This window comes from Schistocerca piceifrons, chromosome 1 (assembly GCF_021461385.2).
Source record: "Schistocerca piceifrons isolate TAMUIC-IGC-003096 chromosome 1, iqSchPice1.1, whole genome shotgun sequence".
NCBI classification, from domain to species: Eukaryota; Metazoa; Arthropoda; class Insecta; order Orthoptera; family Acrididae; genus Schistocerca; species Schistocerca piceifrons.
Window position 1 is genome coordinate 200,203,818 of NC_060138.1, and position 7,438 is coordinate 200,211,255.

General features: G+C 51.5%; 1 non-coding gene across 1 annotated transcript; it reads left to right on the top strand.

The window, feature by feature from the left end:
- The first annotated feature begins 6,129 nt into the window (after window positions 1-6,129).
- Trnas-cga lies at window positions 6,130-6,204 on the top strand. Its single transcript has one exon. It is a non-coding gene; the product is annotated as a tRNA-Ser (tRNA).
- Window positions 6,205-7,438: the final 1,234 nt, after the last annotated feature.

A 7,438-nucleotide genomic window follows, 5' to 3' on the forward strand; every position in this document is an offset into this window, starting at 1 on the left:
CTTTTTACAAGATACACGTAGGAGGCAGCAATATATTCGGGACCTTTGCCTTTCGCGGGCAACTGCTCTACCAACTGAGCTACCGAAGCACGACTCACGCCCGGTACTCACAGCTTTACTTCTGCCAGTACCTCGTCTCCTACCTTCCAAACTTTACAGAAGCTCTCCTGCGAACCTTGCAGAACTAGCACTTCTGAAAGAAAGGATATTGCGGAGACATGGCTTAGCCACAGCCTAGGGGATGTTTCCAGAATGAGATTTTCACTCTGCAGCAGAGTGTGCGCTGATATGAAACTTCCTGGCAGATTAAAACTGTGTGCACGACCGAGACTCGAACTCGGGACCTTTGCCTTTCGCGGGCAACTGCTCTACCAGTCTCGGTCGGGCACACAGTTTTAATCTGCCAGGAAGTTTCATATCAGCGCATACTCCGCTGCAGAGTGGAAACATCCCCTAGGCTGTGGCTAAGCCATGTCTCCGCAATATCCTTTCTTTCAGGAGTGCTAGTTCTGCAAGGTTCGCAGGAGAGCTTCTGTAAAGTTTGGAAGGTAGAGACGAGGTACTGGCAGAAGTAAAGCTGTGAGTACCGGGCGTGAGTCGTGCTTCGGTAGCTCAGTTGGGCAAGTTGGCCTTTGGCTGTGCTGCGGTGAGGACGCGCTGTTTGTGTTCCTGCCGCGGAGCGAGCGCTCGTGTTGTTTACATCGTACTCGGCCGTTTCGCGCGTGCCGTACTCAGCATATAGATCACTATGGCGCACCAATACAGAAAATCGACGCTCAAATTTACGTTCCGCAACGAATTTGCACGGCCCAAAGCACTCGAAGTCGAACGATTTCTACGAGAAGAAGTTAAAATCCCGGCGACCGACATTCTCGGAATTCACTTGTCCATTGTGAGTAGTATCGTATATATCAAGATCATCAACGACGCAACATGTGAACGGATCCTTTGGGACACGAAACAGGGCCTCCGTTTCTGCCATGCTGATGGCAATGTGGGGACTGTGCACGTCGATTATTCTGGCATGGGACTTCGCACGATCAGAATTTTCGAACTTCCTTTCGAACTACCGGCGGAGGACGTCGTGACAGCGCTGCGCCCCTACGGCACGGTCCATGATCATATTGCGGAAAAATGGACGCAATTCCAGACATATCCTGTGCTGAACGGCGTCCGCCAGGTTCGAATAGAACTTAAAACACATGTACCTTCATATCTGAATATCGGTGGCTGCCGTGCCATCGTCATCTACGATGGGCAACCGAAGACCTGCTCTGGTTGTGGGAAGGAGGGACACCTCAGATCAGAATGTATGCAACGTCGCATCACTCAACTGCCACCGGCTGAAGCGGACCCGCCATCGCAGCCGACGCTGCTTCCTGTGACTTATGCAGCAGCCCTCACGACAGCTACTACTTCACCACGACAGCTGACATCCACTGTTGGGTCGCGGCTCCATGCTCCAATACAGGGCGATGATGACACACCCGTTCCACAAGATACGGATTCAACTCCGATGCCGCCGCCCCCGTCGACTGATAACAACATACATGACGATAGCATGGCCGTAGACTCGCTTATTGTGCCTACGGCTGCCTTTGTGCCGGAACGTCGCGAATTTTTGCCATCGTCTGACACAGAAGGACACACCAGGAAGCAACGCTCTCCGAAGCGACGGAAGTGGAGGCGTAGAGCAACTTCCGAACGGGATGCGACACAGCCTCCAGAGGATGACGATTCCACCTTCAATGACGACGCTACCACAGAGGCAGCCGTCATTTGCTGCAGTGTGGCACCATCGAACGAAACTGAGGACAAACCACATATATCTACAGTGGCAAAATCGGATGCCGAGCTGCAGGACAGATGCTGCCCACCACCTTCTGGAATGCAAGTACCCATGCCGTGTCCTGAGGAAGCTAGGGAGGCCGATCTTACTTTCAGTTCCCCGACGTGGGCGGATGACAACGACGACAACGGAACCATGCAAGTTACGCCAACAGGGCCCACGCCATTGGCGCCGGCTCTCTAGCAAGGACTGCCGGTGAGGTTTGGGGGGATGCGGAGGTGTCAATACAGTCAGAAGCGTCATAGGTAATTCCAGTCTTAATGAATAACTTAACACCTGCGGTTCGGCAACAAGCTTATCGTATCGCCACGCTTAACCTCAACACGATACGAACGGCAGTGAAGATCCAGTTGCTGCGTGAGATGCTTCGTTCTTCGGATGTTGACATTGCCCTGTTGCAAGAAGTATATATAGCGGCCCTCCCCGTTTTCTACGGTTATGTGACATACGTGTCACCGGCGGACCGGAATGGCAGCGGTACGGCAATACTAGTGCGCGTCGGAATTGCCATCGACGAAGTGACTTACCTTCCGTCAGGAAGGGGGCTGGCGATCACAGCACTGGGAACGCGCATCATTAACATTTACGCTCCATCAGGAACTGACCAACGCCGCGAACGATCGCTGTTCTACTCGGAGGATATCGCCCCCCTCTTTATCAGCCGCTTCGAGCAATATATCTTCGGGGGCGATTTTAACTGTGTGCTCCACCCCAAAGACCAAGTCCCACATTTCTCGACTTGTCAAGAACTTCAGCTCCTGGTTCGAGATCTGCTTCTCACCGACACGTGGGAGACAGTGCACGGTGAACGTCCCGGGCCGACATACCTTACTAGTCACTCCGCCAGTCGCCTAGAGCGCATTTATGTATCACGAGCTCTAGCGCCGGGAGTATTGGACGCCGAACGTTGGCCGCTTGCCTTCTCCGATCATAGCGCTTTCATATGCACACTCACTCTACAACAGCAGCTGATATGGCGCAGCTGCGGACCCTGGAAGCTGAATGTGGCACATCTTCAAGCCCCGGAATGCCGTCAGATTATCGCCAACACATGGCTGGATTGCGAACGTCGTCTTCCCCGATACCCATCGACTCTAGCATGGTGGGTGGACTGTGCAAAACCAGCTTTTCGGCGTGTGCTAACGCAATTCGGAAAAGATATCGCAGCTTGGCATCGTCACACATTGGACTTTTATTACACGATGCTTCGCGAACTCGACAGCCAACCACCATCTCCAAACCGACAAATGGAAAGCCGCCGAATTAAAGGTAAAATATTGTCTCTTACGAGGAAACGTTTGGAGGGGGTCGTAGTGCGATCGCGACGTCAAGACCGAGTGGAAGGAGAAAACCCGTCTATGCATCACATCGTGCTCGACAGCCGCCGACGCCGACAGCAGCTGATCACGGACCTCGTATTGCCAGGTGGTAGGGTCGTAATGACTCAGGCGGCAGTTACAGAAGCCTTCGCAGATCACTATCGCCGGTTTTACGACGAGGTGAATACAGAGGACGAGGGAGCGGACGATCACGACATACTGCAGCACGTGTCGCACACCCTCGACAATGCAGCAGCGGCGACGCTGTTAGGTGGGATTACACGAGACGACATCGAGGACGCGCTTAACAAGGGAGCACTCAACAAATCTCCCGGGCCAGACGGACTGCCGCTCGAGTTTTATCGTACTTTCCGCGATCTCATGATGCCCCGATGGATCATCATGTACCAAGAACTGATGACCCCCGGTTCTCACGTGCCACCTGCATTCGTGGAAGGTCTCCTAATACCGATACACAAGCCTTCCAGAGGTCGGACGGTCGAGGACTACAGGCCCATTACAATGCTCAACTCGGACTATAAAATCTTCGCCCGACTACTCGCCAGCCGCATGAAGACGGTTCTGCCTCTCCTCCTCTCAATGGAGCAAACGACACAGGGCGGAGTGACCAACATGCAAACGGCAACCAGTGAATGCAAGGATTTAATAGCCATCGCCACATCCTGTCGCCTTCGAGCTGCTCTGATCTCCATTGATTTCGACCACGCCTTCGATATAGTTCACCACAAGTTCCTTCTGTCCGTTATGGCCCGCATGGGCTTCCCGCCTGACTTTCTCGACATCTTTCAGCGCCTTTTCCGTGGAGCTGCAACCCGTGTATTGGTGAATGGACGGATTGCGGGTCCCTTTCCGATCCGACGGTCAGTTCGCCAAGGATGCCCTCTCTCCATGATCCTTTACGCGATCGCACTCGAACCACTTGTCGGAGGGTTGAAAAACAGGCTCTCGGGCATGTCATTGAGGGATCACACCTTTCACTGCAGGATATATGCTGATGACCTTCTATTACTCGTCCGATCTGGTGACGAGGTACGCTCGGTGATACAATGGATCACTCGCTATGGTTTGGCAGCGGGCAGCCTCATGAATGTGGCCAAATCGGCAGCGATGCCCATTGGGAGAGGTCTACAGGAGGACGCTTTAGCCCCACTCCCACTAGTTAACAAGATCCGGTTCTTGGGCATAACATTTACACAGGATGTGCGCCGCACGGCTGCCATGAACTATGCACGATTACTACAGGCAATACGCACAGAAGTTCGCCGGAACTTACTTCGACGGATGGACCTCCTACAGCGTGTGGAATACCTCAACCTTCACGTGGCAACTAAGATGATCCACATGGCCCAGGTCCTACCGATACCGACAGCGATGGCACACAGACTGCAAGCAGCGTTTGGATATTACCTTACCGCCGGACACCTATTCAAAGTCCGCTACGAAACACTCACCCTCCCTCCGCTTGATGGCGGACTGGGACTTATAAATGTACGAGCGAGGGCTACAGCATTATACTTGTGCACAATGATGAAATTGTGGACCCACAAAGATGCTTCCCTTACGGGTCGTCTGTTAGAGGAATTGCTGCCGGCGTCTCTTCTGCCACCTGTCACGGTTGCGCACATTACACCCTCACTCTCGCACCTCTCGGCATTTATTCTTGAGTATAGTTACGTGCACCCAGACCTTCCCACCACCCGCCCTCCCAAGGCGAGAGACTTTTACAGACTGCTGCTAAGGTCCATCCCTCGCAATGTGATTGAGAGGAAGAGCCCTACGACCCTATGGCCTGCAGTGTGGAGAGCGGTCCAGAAGTCGTTCCTCCCCACGCGGGTACGAGCCGCGTGGTACCAGGTGGTGAACGGGAAGGTTGTAACACGACAAAGGCTGCACGCTATTGGGATGGCGGATTCCCCCCTTTGTCCACATTGCCACCTCGTGGATACTGACGACCACCGTTTAACATGTGGATCGGCGTTAGAGGTATGGCTGCTAGTGCAGAAGATCCTCGCCTGCTACCTACGTATCGCGCCTCGCACAATTGATCCACGGCTCCTCCTTTGTCCAGAGGATACTTATTTCCCACCTGCGAAGACTCATGCTCTCACATGGTTTAAAGGCATGTCCATATACTACCTCTTTCGAGATGATGAGAAGATGGTGCTTGATTACTGGCAATTTCTCCAGGACAGTCATAGCACACTTGAGTGTACACCCCGATACCGACAACTATTTGCCAACTATTTACGCAGTGTCTTCGATAACCCCCCCCCCCCCACAGTTGGGGAGTACCGGGCAGAGGATGACCGCCGTCATGGAGCTCCAAACGCTGCGAAATGTTGTACCAATTTGGAACATGGAATCTGTACGCAGATGGGCCATGCACATGGAATGGCGTGCGGGATTTGGTTTCGTTTTTTCTTTCTTTATTATCTATCACCACACTATTGGTTTCAAATTCTCTTTCATAGTTTAGAAGAAACTCTTGTTCTGTTGTTGCTACGGATGTACATTCTAATTTTGTTTGTTGTAACTGAAAGACGCCTTTTTCCATCCATATATAAAAAAAAAAGGTTGACAGAGAAAAAAAAATAAAAAATAAAACAAAAAAATACAAAAAATAAAAATAAAATATAAAAAAAGTTAAAAAAAAAGTTGGTAGAGCAGTTGCCCGCGAAAGGCAAAGGTCCCGAGTTCGAGTCTCGGTCGGGCACACAGTTTTAATCTGCCAGGAAGTTTCATATCAGCGCACACTCCGCTGCAGAGTGAAAATCTCATTCTGGAAACATCCCCTAGGCTGTGGCTAAGCCATGTCTCCGCAATATCCTTTCTTTCAGGAGTGCTAGTTCTGCAAGATTCGCAGGAGAGCTTCTGTAAAGTTTGGAAGGTAGGAGACGAGGTACTGGCGGAAGTAAAGCTGTGAGTACCGGGCGTGAGTCGTGCTTCGGTAGCTCAGTTGGTAGAGCAGTTGCCCGCGAAAGGCAAAGGTCCCGAGTTCGAGTCTCGGTCGGGCACACAGTTTTAATCTGCCAGGAAGTTCCATATCAGCGCACACTCCGCTGCAGAGTGAAAATCTCATTCAGCAATATATTGCTTGAGTGAAGCGAAGGATCCGCCTCCTTGGCTGAGGTCGCTAATGCCCATTTGTGCGGTGCCGCTCGGTCCGGGGTAAGCTGATTCGAACCTGGTGGATTTGTCACAAGACAGCTTCAGTCGTCGTGCAGCCGCACGTGCAGCAGCGCGGAGCCACAAAGATGCCGCGTTACTACAGGAGAAGCAGGTGTTCACGCCACACAGTTTATAAGGATGCCGACAACATTGACATTAATGCTCATAATGTTAATGGGCAGGTGTTTATACATGCCCATCTGTTTTTTGTGGAGGAGTGTTTCATTTCACTCTACAAAACTAATGATCAGAATAGAGCTGGCAATGGATTGGTGACCGTAGCAATTGTACGGTACCCAGGGGACAAAGTGTCCAAGGTTCAAGGACTTGAGCCTGGTTCAAATGGCTCTGAGCACCATGGGACTTAACTTCTGAGGTCATCAGTCCCCTAGAACTTAGAACTAGTTAAACCTAACTAACCTAAGGACATCACACACATCCATGCCCGAGGCAGGATTCGAACCTGCGACCGTAGCAGTCGCGCGGTTCCGGAGTGAGCGCCTTAACCGCGAGACCACCGCGGCCGGCAGGACTTGAGGCTTTTAATGATAGAGACATTATTGCCTATCGTACATGTCATATAGCTGAAGTGTTTAACAGAGATATGGGATCGTCCTATTTTATCTCTACAATGCCTCTTGTTCTAAGGACTAATAATCACCGCAAAGTACGTGAATATGAGTCTGTATGTGTTTGGGCTAAAGGCTCAGGGAACTGTCATGTATCATACAACAGACACACTGTGGCGCCCTGAAATAATTAAGGTACAGTAGATACTTCTCCCAGAGCAAACGCTTTGAAATGTACTGGGCATTCTGGGGATTCTTATATCGTTGAAAATACACTAAGAAGTAAGTCATCAGATACATAACATCGTATCGGACCTCCTTTTGTCCGGCGTAATGCAGCAACTCGAAGAGGGATGGACTCGACAACTTCAAAAATATTGAGTCACACTGCATCTACAGCTGTCCTTAACTGCGAAAGCGTTGCCGGAGCAGCATGCCTGTTACAGGGACGAAGCTGCTACAGCCGGCCCGGGAGAATTCACAGGAGCCCAGCTGCAGTGCCCGGGCTGACC